We start from the raw sequence: 17,424 nt of genomic DNA on the forward strand, positions 1-17,424 counted from the left end.
GAGATTTCTCAAAGAATTAAAAATAAAACTGCCATCTGGGATTTTATCCGGCAATCTCACTAATATTTACATACCCAAAAGAAAATAAATAACATAAAAAAGACACCTGCACTTACACATTTATCGCAACACTATTCCCAATAGCAAAGATAGAGAATCAGCCGAAGTGTTCATGAATGGATGACTACATACAGAAAATGTGGCATATATATGAACACACACACACACACACACACACACACACACACACATACACACACACCATGGAGTACTACTCAGCCATAAAAAAAGAAAATCATGCCTTTCAGCAACATGGATGGACTGGAGGCCATTATCCTAAGTAGAATAACTCAGAAAGAGAAAGACAGTTATTCTCATTATAAGCAGGAACTAAATAATGTGTACACATGGACAGAATGGAGTAATAGATATTGGAGACTCAAAAATGTGGGAAGATGGGAGGAGAGTGATGGATTGTCCCGACCTGCAGGACAACAACAGGAGCTCAAAGGGAGGGAGTGGGGATGGATGGGCAGGAGACGCGAAGAATGGAGACAAGACAGGAGTCTGATCAAGTCTTGTTTATTGTTGCTTAGCTCACAGCTTAAATAGGCTCAGGCAGAGAGGCGGGGCAAAGGAAGCTTGCATTTGGGAAACTCTGGCCTTCGTAAGTTTCAAAACTGAAACTTACCAGCAGGAAACAGAAACTGAAACATTCAGCAGAGAAACAGAAACTGAAACATTACTGAAACTTATCAGCGAGGAAACAAAGACTGAAACTTGTCAACAGGAAACATTAAACTGAAACTTGTTGGCAGGAAGCATTAAACTGAAACTTGTGGGCAGGAAGCATTAAACTGAAACTTATCAGCAGGAAAACAGGAACTGAAACTTAACTTGTGCAAACCGCAGCACATCACAAAATGGCGGCTATTGCCTCCCACAGGTCCCCCTTTATAATTTTATTTAGAAATTAGGCTGAGGGGTAGTTATGCCCACCGGAACCGTGCCTGTCTTAGGTCAGAGGACTCCACATGAGAGAACATTGACTCCTTATCCGTCATGGGGAGGGGAAAAACGTTTTCCTCCCTATCTTAGGCAGAGTGTCCTTACTCATTCTCCTCAGTTGCCCGTCATTGGCTAACCAGTTCAGCTCACTGGGTGACCTGAGAGGAAAGGTATCAAGCTCCATCTCTAGGTCTGCCATCTCCAGCCTGTGGTAATGGACCTGAATGGGCTGCATCTTTATGGCCTCAACTTGTGATCTTGAGAAGCTCATGAGTTTGCTGAGTATAACAGGACCGATAGACAGTAAGACAAGGAGGGAAAGCAATCAGGATAAATAATACCATGTTGTTTACTCCTAAAAAGGAAAAAGATAGAAGACCCTCAGGGCTCGGTGTCATCCCTGGGTGGAGTTGGTTTTTCGGATTTTTTGGTATCTACTTGCTTTACAAGTCTCTCGGGAAGCCACCTGGCCGAATCGGCTTCCTTGGCATAAATGCACACCGATCCTCGACGCCAAATCAGGACCAGGTCCGGGCCATGCCATGCGCCCATCATGGGATCTTTCCACATTACCGATGCATAATGGCTTTTGGATTCAGAATGTCAGTGTCAATCGGCAGCAGAGTGTCCTTCTTGATCCAGTGTTAAAAAATTTAAAATAAATAAGGAGTGTGATAAAAGGTTTTTTGGTGATCCCTTATGGGGGTACCATTCCCCCTTTTTTATTTTATTTAGAGTGGTTTTTATCGTGAGATGAGCTCTTTCTACTATGCCTTGTCCCTGGGGGTTGTACGTGATGCCTGTAACATGTTGAATGTTTAGCTGAGTACAGAATTGAGTGAAGGCTGTACTGACATAACCAGGTCCGTTGTCAGTTTTGATTTTATGTGGACACCCCAGGGATGCAAAGGCAGTTAAAAGATGAGCAATAACATGTTTTGTGGCTTCTCCGGTTTGTAAAGTGGCAAAGATATATCCACCAGAAGTATCAATACAGACATGAACATATTTAAGATTTCCAAATTCTGGGATGTAGGTGACATCCATTTGCCAAAGGGCATTAGGTAGGAGGCCTCGAGGGTTAACTCCAAGATGTGGGACCGGTAAGTGAGGTGCACATTGTGTGCAGGACTTTACTATTTGTCAGGCTTGTTCTCTAGTTATGTGATGGAGTAGTCTTAAGGATTGAGCATTAAGATGATACAAGTTGTGCGAATGTTGTGCTTGAGCTAGAGGGGTGTTAGGGAGTTGAACTAACATAACACGGGTGGCTAGGTCTGCCTTGGCATTTCCAGAGGCTAATGGACTGGGTAAGCCTGAATGAGCACATAAATGCCCACTGTAAAAAGGTTGTGTTCTGGAAATTAATAGCTTTTGTAGTTGAGAAAATAGTTTTGCGGTGGTTGAGGTGTGTTTTATGAATGGGGCTGTTTCTAACTTTGGGACAGAGGTAGCAATGTATGCACTGTCTGTATAAACATTGAGAGGATCATTGGGAAACATGGAAAATGCAGCTATAACTGCATGTAGCTCTGCTAATTGGGCAGACGAAGATTGGGATTGAAAGCTGATAGTTTGGTTTGGGGTAACAAAGGCTGCAAGCCCTGTGGATGACCCGTCAGTGAAAATGGTAATTCCATTTGGAAGGGGATGAAGTCTGGTATTTTTAGGAAAAACAAAATCATGTCTGTTGGCAAAATCTAGAAGCTTATTGGGAGGATAATGATTATCGAGGTTGCCAGTATATGAGGCAAGTGCAATGGGCCATGCTTCAGTATTTTGCATGAGCCAATGGATCTGCTGTTTGGTATAAGGTTGGACAATGTTGTTAGGTTCCTGTCCGAAATATTCCTTGCCTAGGGTTCTTCATTTGGTAATTAGACTGGCTACCACAAGGTAGTAAGGTTCAATGACTTTAGTGGGCATATTAGGAAGATGGATCCACATAAGTGGAGCAGTTTGCCAGAACACAGCTGTGGGAGATAATGAGGTATGACATATAATAAATTGGAGTGGTTTGTCAATATCAAAAAAAGGTGATGGTTTGGTTATTGATAGCTTGGTTAACTAAATTGATAGCTGATTTTGCTTCAAGGGTGAGTTGTCTTAAAGAAGCAGGACTGGGATCCCCTACCAATATATCGTATAGGGGCTTGAGATCAACTTTGCATAATTTTAGATAAGGTAACAGCCAATTTATGTCTCCTAATAATTTTTGAAAATCATTGAGGGTTTTTAAACAGTCTAGCCTGAGTTGCACCTTTTGAGTCTATAGGCGAGTTCCACTTAACTGAAATCCTAGGTAGGTGTAGGGATCAGTAAGTTGCACCTTCTCTGGGGCGATGACTAATCCACTAGCAGTAAGGGCAGTTTGTAGACTTTTGAAACAAGACAAGATCACCTCCTCTTTTGCTGCTGCTAAAAGTATATCATCCATATAATGGATTATGTATACATCCTTCCAATCTTTTCTAACTTCAGCAATGGCAATGGCCACATATGACTGACATAAGGTGGGACTATTGGCCATGCCCTGAGGCAAAACCTTCCATTGATATCTCTTCACAGGCTCTTTAAAGTTAATTGTGGGAAGGCTGAAAGCGAAACGCTTACAATCCTCTGGATGGAGAGGGATAGTAAAGAAACAGTCTTTTAAGTCTACAATAACTTTGTAGAATCCCAGAGGTATGGCTACAGGGGAAGGGAGGCCGGGTTGTAAAGCTCCCATAAGGACCATGGATTTGTTTACTTCCCTTAAATCTTGTAGCAACCGCCATTTTCCTGACTTCTTTTTTACAACAAAAATTGGCGTATTCCAGGGAGAATTACTAGGTTCAATATGTCCAGCCAGCAGCTGTTCCTGTACCAACTGCTGTGCAGCGGCTAGTTTTTCCTTTGAGAGGGGCCATTGGTCAACCCACATGGGCTGATCCGACAGCCACGTGATTTTTTCAGTGTGGGCTACAGAAAGACCGAGGCCCCTAGGGAAAATACCCTAGGCCAGTACGATCTTTTTTTCCACTAGGCTGTAAAGGCTGTAGAAGCCCATTGTTATTTTTTCCAAGCCCAGTTCCTGGGACATACCCTTTGTTAAGCATTTGAGCAGTGACAATGTCATTAGGGCTACCAATTACAATCCCCAACTGGGTGAGAAGATCTCTGCCCCAGAGGTTAAAGGGAAGGCCTTCCAGAATATAAGGCTGAATGTTTCCTGTGTGGCCTTGCTCATCCCTCCAGACTAATAATTTAGAGCTCTTCTCTGGATTTCTAGACTGTCCAATGCCGGTAAGGCTGGTAAGTGTGGGGGTACTGGGCCAACTGGGAGGCCACTGAGATTTGCATATAATGTTAACATCTGCTCCAGTATCTACAAGTCCCTCAAATCATTTTTCATCTAGCCACAAGGTCATCATAGGTTTATTATGAGATATAGAATGAGCCCAGTAAACATCTGTGGAGCCAAAGCCTGCATCCACTCGCTGGCATTTTTTTGCAGGATTATTGGTTTTTACCATAGGTAGTAATAACAATTGAAAGAACCTTTGTCCAGGGGAAATGGTACTAATGACCTTGGGAGAAGTAACCATAACCTTAATTTCCCCAGAATAGTCACTATCTATTAATCCAGGAAGAACCTGCAAGCCCTGCATGGTTAGGCTACTACGTCCCAGAACAATTCCACATGTGCCATCTGGCAGTGGTCCAAAAATACCAGTAGGCAAGGCCTGGACCCCCATTTCAGGTGTTAATACTGTGTGGGTGGAGGAACAGAGGTCCAGTCCTGCGCTTCCCTTTGTGGCTCTGTAGAGGGTAGAAACGGATTGTTGCTGGGAGTTTGATGGTCCTGCGGGAAAAAACTGACTGCCCCAAAAATTTGTTTCTGGTTCGGGGCCTGGGGCTGGCCCCTGTGCCTGTTTCCCGACTATGGAAGAAGCGGTTGTCCCTGGGCGTCCCTTTTTGATTTGCATTCGTTTGCCCAGTGATTGCCACGTTTACATAGAGGGCAAAGGCCAGGAGCCTTAGGGGGAGGGTTTCTTGCTGCCCCGCAATCCCTGGCAAAGTGTCACACATTTCTGCACTGAAAACATTTTCCTTTTATTTGATGAGTTAAAAATTGTTTGACTGTATAGCCTTGTAAAGCAGCAGCCATTGCTAAGCCCTGCTGATAGGCGGCACCTATATCAGAACAAAGGCAGATGTAGCCGGAAAGATCTGTCTTTATCTTATACGGACATATGGCGGCTTGGCAAGTAGCATTAGCATTTTCAAATGCAAGTTGTTTAACAAAGTCAGTTCCAGTTTCAGCACTGCTGAAAATTCTGCCCGCTGCCGTAAGAAGGCGATGAACAAACTCAGAGAAAGGTTCATTGGGGCCTTGTTTTATGGTAGTTAGAGAGGAGCCGACATCCCCTTTTGTGGGGCGCTTTCGCCAAGCCTTCATACCCACGGCCTGTATTTGGGCATACAGGCCAGCATCATATTGCATTTGCATGTCACTGGAGGCAAAATTGCCTTTGCTGGCTAGCATATCAAAGGGCCAATTATTATTAGCTTGAGCATTGCGGTGAGCAGTCTCTTTGCAACACTCATGATATTCTGACTTCCATAATAAATAATCCCCACCGGAGAGTGTGGCTCGCGCTAAAGTCTGCCAGTCCCTGGGGGTCAGCCAATTTTCGGCCACAGACTCTGTAATGGCAGTAGTATAGGGGGCAGTTGAACCATATTGTGCCACCGCTGTTTTTAACTCTTTTATGACCTTAAAGTCAAATCCATTATGATGCCACCAGGCGTTATTTTGTTGGTCCATGGTTTCAGTGACCGGAAAAGCAGTGGACATGAAAGGGTCAGTACCGGAGGGCACCATGGCTACAGGGCGCTGCCTAGGTATGGCTCCGGTACAAGGTGGAGGGGTAACGGGCAAGCAAGCATCCCCTTTTACCTTTCCTAGTTTGATTTTTTCTAATTGCTCAATAAGTTCCTGATGTTCAATTTCAAGCTTTATTTGAGTTTTAAGATATTCTATTTTAGATTGGATTTCTTTTTGAGGATCAATGGCGGGGAAAGCCATAGGTGGAGCTGAAGGCTGAGGCACATACGGAGATGGCCGAAATGAGGCAGGCGGCCAATCAGAATTTTGGTATCGAGCCGCTTCATCCTCAAGATCATCCCAATCAATACCCTCATCGATGCCTTCGTCCTCTGAATTATTGGCTCGACTGGCTAGCCATACAATCCTCTTTCAATATTTTGGGTTAGCTAATTTTTGTTTAAGGCCTGCGGCTACACGTTCAGTAAATTTCTCTAGGGAACACACAGGCCCACCGCTCTCCGCGGGTTTCTGTTCCTCTTTACCAGAGTTGCTATTAAATGACATTAAGTCAGCTTCCCCTGACTTTTTCTCCTTGCCCTCTTTGGGTTCTGGTTTTTCGAAAACTAACGAATTTTCTTTAAAGGGGGGGCTTTTATCGGACAAATTTTTACATGAGTCTCTCAGGCAAGTTTCCCCCTGGGTTATGAGATTAGCAATAACTGGATCGTCATGTTTTCGGGTAATGATCTCATTTATTAGATTCCAGTATGAGAAAGCAATTACAGGGACCTTTTGAAGCCCAAAAGCATCATAATAATCTTTTAGGGCATCCCCTACTCTTTTCCAACATCTTTGATCTATGGTTCCTTCTTGAGGGAACCAGGGACAAATGTCCTTAATATAATCAAAATATTTAATTAACCAGTTTACTTTCACCTTTACTCCTCGCGCCTTTAATACTTTGCTGAGTTCTTCTACAAACAACTCATGCTGACTAATTTCCTGACCCATAATATCGTCGTCCACTTACCAGAGATCAAGGCCGCAGCAGGTTCCCACGGTGACTCCTCTCTGGATTTCTTCCTTCAATCCGGCCAGCTTCGACAATGTCCCTCACTGTGTCCCTCTTACTTCGAGCCCCACATTGGGCGCCAGACTGTCCCGACCTGCAGGACAACAGGAGCTCGAAGGGAGGGAGTGGGGATGGATGGGCAGGAGATGGGAAGAATGGAGACAAGACAGGAGTCTGATCAAGTCTCGTTTATTGTTGCTAAGCTCACAGCTTAAATAGGCTCAGGCAGAGAGGCGGGCCAAAGGAAGCTTGCAGTTGGGAAATTCTGGCCTTCGTAAGTTTCAAAAACTGAAACTTGCCAGCAGGAAACAGAAACTGAAACATTCAGCGGAGAAACAGAAACTGAAACATTACTGAAACTTATCAGCGAGGAAACAAAGACTGAAACTTGTCAACAGGAAACATTAAACTGAAACTTATCAGCAGGAAAACAGGAACTGAAACTTAACTTGTGCAAACTGCAACAGATCACAAAATGGCGACTATTGCTGCCCATAAGGGATGAGAAATTAACGGGTACGATACATGCTGTTCAGCTGATGCTTACACTAATAGCCCAGACTAAACCACAATGTAATGTATACACATAACAAAACTGCACTTGTACTCCCTAAATCTATAAAATAAAAAAAAATCCTGTTTGCATTTTCTTAATTCAGAGCTAATACTAGCTAATCAGACAATTTTCTGAGCTCTATTGATTCTTAATTCAGAAATCTTAACTCTAATTCAAGTAAAATAAGTCTTAGAATAGTTGGAAAACCAAGCACATATGTGTCTGATTTTATTCTCCATGCATATTTAAGATAACGCAATATTTTATGCTTTATAAATTTCTTTACCTCTGAGGTACAAATTGTTTATTTAATGAACAAGGTCCAATGTATAGTATACTTCATGGATACATTGTTTCATTCAAAAAACATTATGAGGTGTCTAGTATTTTTCAGAGTTGCATGTGAGGCTAGAGACACTTTGATAAACCAAAGAGTAACCTGTTAGTTTACATTCTAATTGGTAAAAAGGAATATGATCAAATGTACAATCAATAAATGAGCTCATCTCAGATACTGAAAAATATACAAAGGAAGCAAATGTAGCTAATATACAAGAAAATATACTCTATTTCTGTAATTTTTTCATTATGCAGATTAAAAATAACATTATCATTGATCTATATATAAGAAAAGTGGGATAATAACTGTAACAAACAAATCAGTAAGAGTTCATCAAAATTGATTTGGAACTTGCTGATACTGGCACATCATCAGTGATTGGTCTTATGATTTGGTGCCACTTTTTTACTATTGCTTTATACTTAATAAATAATGATTCATTTCGCATTGTAAATATAATTGAAAATAAGCTAGTGCCTTCTCTGTGCAAAAGCAGGTTAGTAATGTTTAATGGATCCGAGTGACAATATTGGCTCAATAATCAAGTGTCAGCTTTTTTTATGTTTTCCTTCTCTACTGATACATGAATAGAGGTGATGCTCCCATTATAATTATTGAAGTATAGATTTAAGTACTAGCACCCTGACCTCCTCTAGCTATTCATAATACAGAACTAGCCAATTGTTTATGCTGTCTGAATAATGGCTGAAAGTATTAAATTCTAAATAACATTGTAGTTAGCAGAATTTATACATTTAAAGAAAAGAAAATTGTTACATTATAGGAAAATTCAAATTTCCTAAATAGATTTTTGCATTAAGTTTCATATAGCACAAATTAGTATGTAAAGTACTAGAAAAGCGGGTATACTTTTACATTCGGATCAATCAAAATGAAATTAAGGGAAAATTGGGCTTATTGCTAAAGTGTTGGTGGGTAATTTACATGGTGAAAGAAATCACTTCTGCTCCACTGTTGCCCAATCACCTTCGCTTCAACACAAAGATCAGCTATAAACCGCAGATGGGCTACATTGTAAACACTGAAATAACCTAATCCTTATCTCGGAATAAGCCTCTTACTTCTTGTTTAGCCCTCATCTTCTCATGGAATTCAAACTTATCTTGGGTGATTTTCCTTAGGTGCACATTTATGAGAAGTGAGAAAATTTTAAAGGAATATTCCATAGCTAATGGCAATAGAAGGAGGGAAAAATAGAGAAAGAAGAGAGAGTAGATCTGTTTTACTCTCAAGATCACTTTGGAACTTAATTAATTCATTGCTACATTTTTTTTTTTTTTTTATGTTGCTGATGAAGATTTTCTCTGACAATATAGGGATTTCCGCAGTTGGAGACTGAGCCTAAGTTGCTATTATTGTTTTTTGGTTAGGAAACTATCATTTAAAAGTGAAAAAGGAATCTCTGTTAACTAAGCGTTATAACTTGAATTTATTTTTGTACCATTTTCCTTTGGACAGTGAAAGATAAATCACTCCACAGAATCTTGTGAGTTAGGCAAGCCTGAATGCAGGGAAGCAACTAAAAATAATAACTTATGGATCAAACATTTAAGTGTTATATTTACCAGGGCAAATTTACTGTTTGTTGTAGCAAATTTATGTCCCTAGATAGGCTTCACTTAGATTAATGTTTTGTTTGTTTTTCTCAAGAAAAATTTTAAGTGTCCTATGTCATTAAGTCATGGCTTATTCTTGCAGAGTTTGGCATTACTTGTTCAGCTGTGGGTCCTGACAGATCTGGAATATAGACCCTTAAAACAACAGGGGTTCCAGTCGATTCGCTGTTCACCTCTATCATAGGATAGTTGATGAAAGCAACTCTCCTATAAGGTTGGCAAAGTACGCCATGGCTCAGAATGATATGGTACGCTTGGAGGGCATCGGTGTTATTTCTGATGAAATTTATTTAGATCTTAGAAAAATATGCTAATGTTGAAATATACTAATATTAAACTATCTTTCTCTGATATCTCCTGTAAAGCCATACTCATGCTGCTATGCACAGCCAAGCAATTTGCCCACTGTGACAAAAGCAGCCCCTCTGGGGTTGGATAGAGACTGAATCCAGCCTGGCACAGGAGTAGTTCTCACCAGAGGAAGAAGAAAGGAAGATCTTTTGAGCGTTTTTTTTGTTTTTTTTTTTTTTTGTTTTTTTTTTTGTTTGTTTTGTTTTTGTTTTTTTTTTTTTTTTGCACAGAAGTGGAAACTACTCACTGAGCTATAAACTCTGTAGATATGATCCTCTGAGAGCCATCGTTTTCTATCTTCCTGCAGGAGATGTCTTTTCCAAATTCAGACATGGGCTCTGAATATGCTTTCAGAAGCCCTGACAACAGCCATGTAGATGAGAGTTGAGATTTTCCCACAAAGACTAGATTTGTCCATTGCAGATTATCCAGGAAATTATTCAGGAAATAAAGACTTAAGGACTAGGCTTCAACTAGAGTGAGGGAACTTCATTTCTATGGATTGGGATTTTTTTTTTTTATTCTGAAACTTGGCTATGTAGAGATTCCTATCAATGCCATATGGATGTGGTAAAGGAAAAAGGGAGCAGGGTCGCACATTAAGAATCACTAAAGGTAGAAATTTTATAGTAGTCATAAGCTTTGTTTTACTTTTCTTCCAGAATTCTGATTTGCTACCTTTAGAAAATTCTTATCAACTATGATGACTGGAATTGACTTCCTGTGGATCATTATAGAAACTGCTTCCCTCTTGTTAAGGATATAGCTTAAAGGACTGATCGATATTTCTTTTTCTAAGAAACTATTGGATACTCTATTTAAGGGAAGGGCAGTATTTGCAGAGGGACTGGCACAAAGGTCTGGTATAGCAAGAAATTAAAAAACAACATTGATATTTCATGTTGTATAATTTATTTTTCTCAAATGCTATGAACAAACTTGAACCTGGTGACTGTCCTAGAAGCTATTTTACAATAACAATATGGACAGCTACTAATAATAGCCATGATAAAACTTTTCATAAATCAATGAATATTTATTAACTAAAATTAGTTTTACATTTTTTCTCTGCTATTGAAGATATTTTGTTTCACTTTTTTGAATTATTATGTATATCAAACAATACTAATCTCGTTCCCATTTGAAATGCAGTTTGGAAAAGATCACCAAGACACTCCATAATAATCCCAAAAGGGGTGTCAGAAGTTTTAGATAAAAAGAAATAACTCAATTTAGAACTGGTACATTATCAATCAAAAAGCATTTAGCCAATGCCTTTTATATAAATTTTATATGAAACTTGTAGAATGAAGTATTCATGAGCCTTATCTCAAGCCCCATTAAATAAACTTATTTTCATTTGTAGAAACAAAGATCACTACATTGAGAGGAACAGATAAAAGATGGATAGAAGGAGAGAATGCACACATGACAGGTGCAAAGTTTAAACTCTGGGAAAAAAAAGGGATTGAAATTCGTTCTCTTCTTCTTGTGCAGTAAGCAAATTCCCTTTATTTGAGTTTGATTTCCAATACTAGGAATTCTCATTAAACAACAGAAAGCTCTGGACACACTGCTAGATTGAAGAATTAGTAAATCAAACTTATGGACTTAGTTCTTTCATGAACCATTGTGTCTTTAAATAAATCAGTTATTCATTCTGTATTTATCTTATCATTTCCTAAATAAAAATAATTCTAAGTATATTTGCCTATTTCCCATTTATTTCTAACAATCTCTCTTTTAATGACATATTTTACTTGGCCTTAAATTTTGACATTAAATGTAGAATACTATTTTAGAAAGAAGATATTATAGAAATAATATGCTACCCTTATAACATAGTTTTCCAGGTAGAGAAACAAATGAAGCAAGGTTGCTTTCCATGAAGGCTGAAAATTATTTGTGGCTGTCAACAACATAATACAGCTACACAACTCATTCATTCATTCATTCATTCATTCATTAAAAATAATTACTAGGAGACAAATTCATTCTTTTTGTGGGAAAGTAGCAATAAACAATGGAGACAGACCCAGAGGCAGCTTAATTTTTAGTGGGATTTATACAATGAACACATTAACAAATAAGTAAGTTAGACAATTCAAGTCAATACAACAAAGAAAGTTAAGAAGGTTAATAGCTTTTGATGAGGATGGAATAAGGAGGGAAGATACCCAATTTAGCTAGGCTAGCAGGAAAAATTTTTCCGGAAAAGAGACTTTGATATGAAACCTGAATAATATAGGAAAACATTGATGTGATGATGATCTTAAAAAGAATAAAAGAAGAGGTACTCCAGCAATTTAAATGAAGAAGATATTTTAGACTTGGCCTGACTGCATAGAAATCTGGCAGGGATTGAATCACTTATGTGAATTCTTGGTTCCCTACTGTTGAATATTCTCATTGAATAGGTCTGAAGAAGTGAGGGAATCATTTATTCTTCATTTGCACCCTCATAACTTTTGGTGGATCTGCAAAGAGAATGATGACACATACAAAATGGAGCTTTCTTTCTTATACAACTAAAGTAGATCAATTGGGCAATTACGAGGTAAAAGATGAAAAAAAAAGCAACACCACTTCCCTATTCACTCTATTAAATAAGAAATAACCAAATCAATCATAGATGGAGCTGACCCCTTAATTCATTCCAAAATAAATACTGCAGTCCTACAACTTTTCACATGAGCACATAAAATATTTAGAAAATTCTATCTCAGCAAATGCGGAAAACACCGTCAATCTCAACTATCTTACTTCACGTGTAAAGATTTAGAGCGTTTATGAGAGATGAGAATAAGCTATAACTATCATTCTAGATCAAGCTACTACCATTAAAATGCCTGTCACACTTATGATAAAAACAAAGATGAACACAAACTGCTTATGTAGCTGAGAAACTATCAGTAAGCAAATTGACAATATATGTAGGCACTTGATATGTCAAAACAAAAAATTTTGCTATAAAAAATATAAATGTTGTTTCTATTTATAGAACCAAGCTCACTTTCTTAAAAACTTTAAGAATTTGAATGATAACTGATGAAACAACATAGCAATATAAGCTTCATCAATGATCTTATTGAGAAAGTATAATTGATTCATTTCTTGATTGATGTGACTATTATTCTCCTTTCATATTTCTTTTCCCAATTTGCTCCTAAATCCCATCATATTTACAAACATTTGCATCTAAGTCCCATAATATACACAGATATAAAAGCTGCAACACTGAAGAGGCCCCTGGTGGATCTAGAATATTTTTTATTATACTTTAAGTTCTGGGGTATATGTGCAGATCGTGCAAGTTGGTTACATAGGTATACATGTGTCATGGTAGTGGTTTGCTGCATCCATTGCCCTGTGAAATACATTAGATATTTCTCCTAATTCTACCCCTCCCCAATCCCCCAACTCCCTACTATTCCTTCCCTAGCCCCCATCCCCCAGGCCCCAGTGTGTGATGTTCCCCTTCCTGTGTCCTTGTGTTCTTATTGTTCAACACCTACTTGTGAGTGAGAACATGCGGTGTTTGGTTTTCTGTTGCATCAGTTTGCTGAGAATGATGGTTTCCAGTTTCATTCACGTCCCTGCAAAGGACATGAATTCATCCTTTTTCATGGCTGCATAGTATTCTATGGCATATACATGCCACATTTTCTTTATCCAGTCTATCATTGATGGGCATTTGGGTTGTTCCAAGTCTTTGCTATTGTGAACAGTGCTTCAATAAATGTCAGTGTGCAACTGTCTTTACAATAGAATTATTTATAATCCTTTGGGCATATACACAGTAATGGTATTGCTGGGTCAAATGGTATTTCTATTTCTGGATCTAGAATGTTATAATGAACCAGCCAGTGCTCAATGTTCAAAGTCGGCTGAGGCCAGGGCTTCATGGTGAAAAAAGAAAGGGATCAAACATGAAGCTAAAAGCTAACTTCTACTTCTGACACTTTAAGTAATTGTCAAGAAGTCCCAGATGGACTATACATGTTGTGCCTAGTGAGTTGTATGTTATCCAGAGTACAGGAGCTGTTCTGCTAAGGAGAGTCAACTGTGGCTGATGTCAAGAATGTGAAGTACGTGTACTTTGGTATGCAGGGCATCCCGTTGCAGTACATTCAAAAGCCAAAATCTATGAGTGGTTTGTCCAAGCTTCTTGGTCCTAGGACCTCTAATCTCAGACTCTTTCCATACAAACTTTACACTTTTAAGGTCACTCTACAAATAAGCTTCAACATAGAGAGGGAGTTCAAATAAAAGAAGATATAAAATTCTGATGTAAAATCAGCTGGTTTAGTGTCCTGGACAGGACCGGCCTCAAGTGCATATAACTTTCTCAGAGACCAAAAGAGGCCCCAAATCTTGAATTTAATGTTCAGCAGGGATTGTTTTCAAATTCTTACTAATTATATCTTTGAATTTGTTTTAGAAGTGAAATCTGATAGGACAATGGATTATGTATGCATTAGCTGCTCATAGCCTGGTTGAATACATCCTGCCTCCCACCCCCAGTCCACATTCCCACCTCTCCTGGATGAGTTCTCTTGATACCTGCTCTGCTCCACCCACCTACCCACTGCTGCCACCCTTTCCTTCAGGTGGGACTTTAGGTACAGGCACAGGGATGGTTCGGATTGAACATAGGCCCTATGCAACGTTGAAGGCAGGACTCCCTGTAACTTTCACCTTTTAAGGGTTGACATTCACCTCCATGAGTATCCTTGAGCTCAAAGAGCATGGCAGTAAATAGCAAATTAAAACCACCATCACTGCTGAAAAGAGAGAATGTGGAGGAAAGGAAAAGTCTTTTTTAATTGATTTGTGAACAAGGGGTCTCATATTTTTATTTTCCATAGTACCCCACAGATCACGTAGCTGGCTCTGATTCCAGATTTACCATACTACCTGTGTTATCCTAGGAAAATCACTGAATCATTCTTCGTTTCTTCATCTGTAACTATGGATTTGGTTTATTGTTATACAATGATACAAACTGAAAGTGTCATTGTCTTGATAAGAAACACAATAGCAGGAGGAGACATAATGAGTTGTCTTTGAGCTGATCGATTAATACTTACTTTGACTTTAAATCCCTTTAAACATACAAACCTGCAGATCATCCACTAAAAACGAGAAATATCACCACCAAATCATAGGAGAAGATATGTTTCTCAAAAGTCAGATTAGAACTTGAAAACACTTCCCATAGAATTAATTGTATAAGTCTTAGCCAGATTGTACAATATTATTTAGTCTCATAGTTAAACTAAGTACAGATTAAATAAGACTGTGCTGCTGTGTTTAGAAACTTGTCACTTTCAACATTATAATGCCATTATTATATATTTCACAGGAAAATGTATTTTGTGTTTCAAAACATACCGAAATAAGCTTAAGTAATCGTATGTCCTTGCATGCTGCAAGTAGACTGACAGTAACACATTTTGAGATGTCAGTAGCGGCTGCTAGGGATGTACAAATTAAAAAGTACCTTCTTCTCTGTAGCACTCCTGTGCTCCACATCTCTAATTAAAAATCACATGCAAGCAGGAGAGTTAGATCTAAGGTACCCTAATGTTTATGTATTATGCACTCTTTCTTTCCCGTCAGTCATTTTTACTTGTGTGCTTCTCTTAACCATCTTAGTATCTTCACTAGTTAAAATATAAATACACCAAAGCCCATGTCAATTTTTATTTAATATAAAAAAGGAACTAAAAACCCCTATGAAAATATTCTATGACTGTTGGAAGTGTTTTTTTTCTTCAATGTTGCTGAGAAATATAGTCTTTTAGATACTTTTTTCTCAGGAAATATTTAGCCTAGAATATAGAAAGTACATCTTCTTATGTAGGATCAAAAGTAAGTACATATTGAAATCATGTTTCTAAAGCCTAATTTTATGGTGAAGGCAGAGTTATTAGAAGCACTCTTTCCTGCAAGTAGAATTTAAAATGCATAAACATGACAGATAGTCTGGACTTTATGGCACAGCAGCAACAAATAAATAATTGAGCATTGGGGCTTATTTTTATTGTTCCACATATATCAATTATCTTTTATCCTAATATATGGATAAAGTTGACAGGCGATATTTAAAATCAGGTCTTTATTTAGTGTTCCATCACATGGAGAGTTGCAGACATGTCAAGTACATTTGAAAAATTAAAATCAGATCTGACTGCATAAGAATATTCTAAATTAAAAATGTTTTCAAATTTACCGAAGAATATATGATCTTACCAGGAAAAGAAAAATTTTGCAGTTCTTCTCTTACGTACTAATATCATTTCAAGCTGAAATAATCAGATTACATATGGTAAAAATATTTCTGAAATATTAAAGAGACTAACTGTGGAAAAGACTTGAAAACTACTTATGTGATAGGACAGTATCTAAGGGTCTTTGAATCTTTTACATTGACAATATGAAGAAATAAGATGTATATATTACACTGGGCTAAAAATAGACTTCGCCTCTCAAATGGGTCTCATGGCTAAATCCATGCACCATTAATCTGATTTGCTCTTTCTTTTATGAAATTGTCCCTTGTCACATATATTCTCATTCAAAACTCACTGTAAATCTTACACTGAGAATGACATAAATCAGCTCACTAAGTATCCTGGTAACTAAAGCTGTAATTTTTGACTTCATAAACATTGTAACATTAATCCTGACACATTTTGTCACAGATTTGCTGAATTCCCCTTCACTGTACTTCCCATTTCTTTCCTCAAATATTCTTAAATAATTTTACCTTGTTCTCTGTTCCTTGTTTGGTTTTTATATTCTCATATTAAAAATCAATTTAATTAATGCTTTTTAAAGTTCAGCCATATTTACGTTAAAATTTGTAAAATGAGCTCACAAAAATACATGTCCTTAATATATAAATGTGCATACGAATGACATGAAGTTATATTTTAGATATACATATTTGTATGCACGTACATACACTCAAAATATATTTCAAATCCTGTAAAATTAATAAAATTTCATATGTTGATACAGTTTAAATCTTTTCCTATTCTTACACTGAGACTAATAGAAAGTAATATACAAAAATTTATATCAATACAAAACAAAGGTTCTAAAACTAAAATGACCTATAAATTGTGTCATAAAATTATTTAAGTTTAAAGCATTCAAAAATAGCATATATTAAGTGATTCTATAGCTCTACTCCTTACTGTCAATGTGGTTTAAAAAATATAATTACTACCACTAGCCTGCTTAATTATTATATATCACCTATTAATTATCTATCTTTTATTTTTCAATGGACATTATATTTTATGTCTTAAACATGTATTCTCTGTAATCTTACAGAACAAATTATGGATATATCTGTCTTTATACATACATATATAAATGTATTTCTATATAAATCACATCATATTACACATATATAAAACGCATTATATTTTATAAGGATAAGACATGCAAGACACAAGTTACTGCTGTGCAGATACAAAAAAAAATCTTCTTAATTAAAACCTGAGTTAAAAATAAAATTTAAAATATTAGTTTAATAATTTGACAATGTATACATATTTGAAAACATCACATTTTATCCCATAAACATGTGTAATTACCCTTTCACCAACATAGATTTGAACTGTGTGGGTCCAC

At 37.6% G+C, this 17,424-nt stretch overlaps 1 long non-coding RNA gene across 3 annotated transcripts in view; it reads right to left on the reverse strand.

Annotated features, from left to right (window-relative positions):
• The window catches only part of LOC141583988 (uncharacterized), a 65,152-nt gene extending 58,084 nt beyond the window's left edge, over positions 1 to 7,068 (reverse strand). For all 3 annotated transcript variants that reach the window (XR_012516826.1, XR_012516825.1, XR_012516824.1), the window contains exon 1: positions 6,852 to 7,068. This is a non-coding gene — a long non-coding RNA (uncharacterized LOC141583988). The remainder of the gene's footprint in view (positions 1 to 6,851) is intronic.
• Positions 7,069 to 17,424: the final 10,356 nt, after the last annotated feature.

The sequence above is a fragment of the Saimiri boliviensis genome, chromosome 3 (genome assembly GCF_048565385.1).
Source record: "Saimiri boliviensis isolate mSaiBol1 chromosome 3, mSaiBol1.pri, whole genome shotgun sequence".
Taxonomy (NCBI): domain Eukaryota; kingdom Metazoa; phylum Chordata; class Mammalia; order Primates; family Cebidae; genus Saimiri; species Saimiri boliviensis.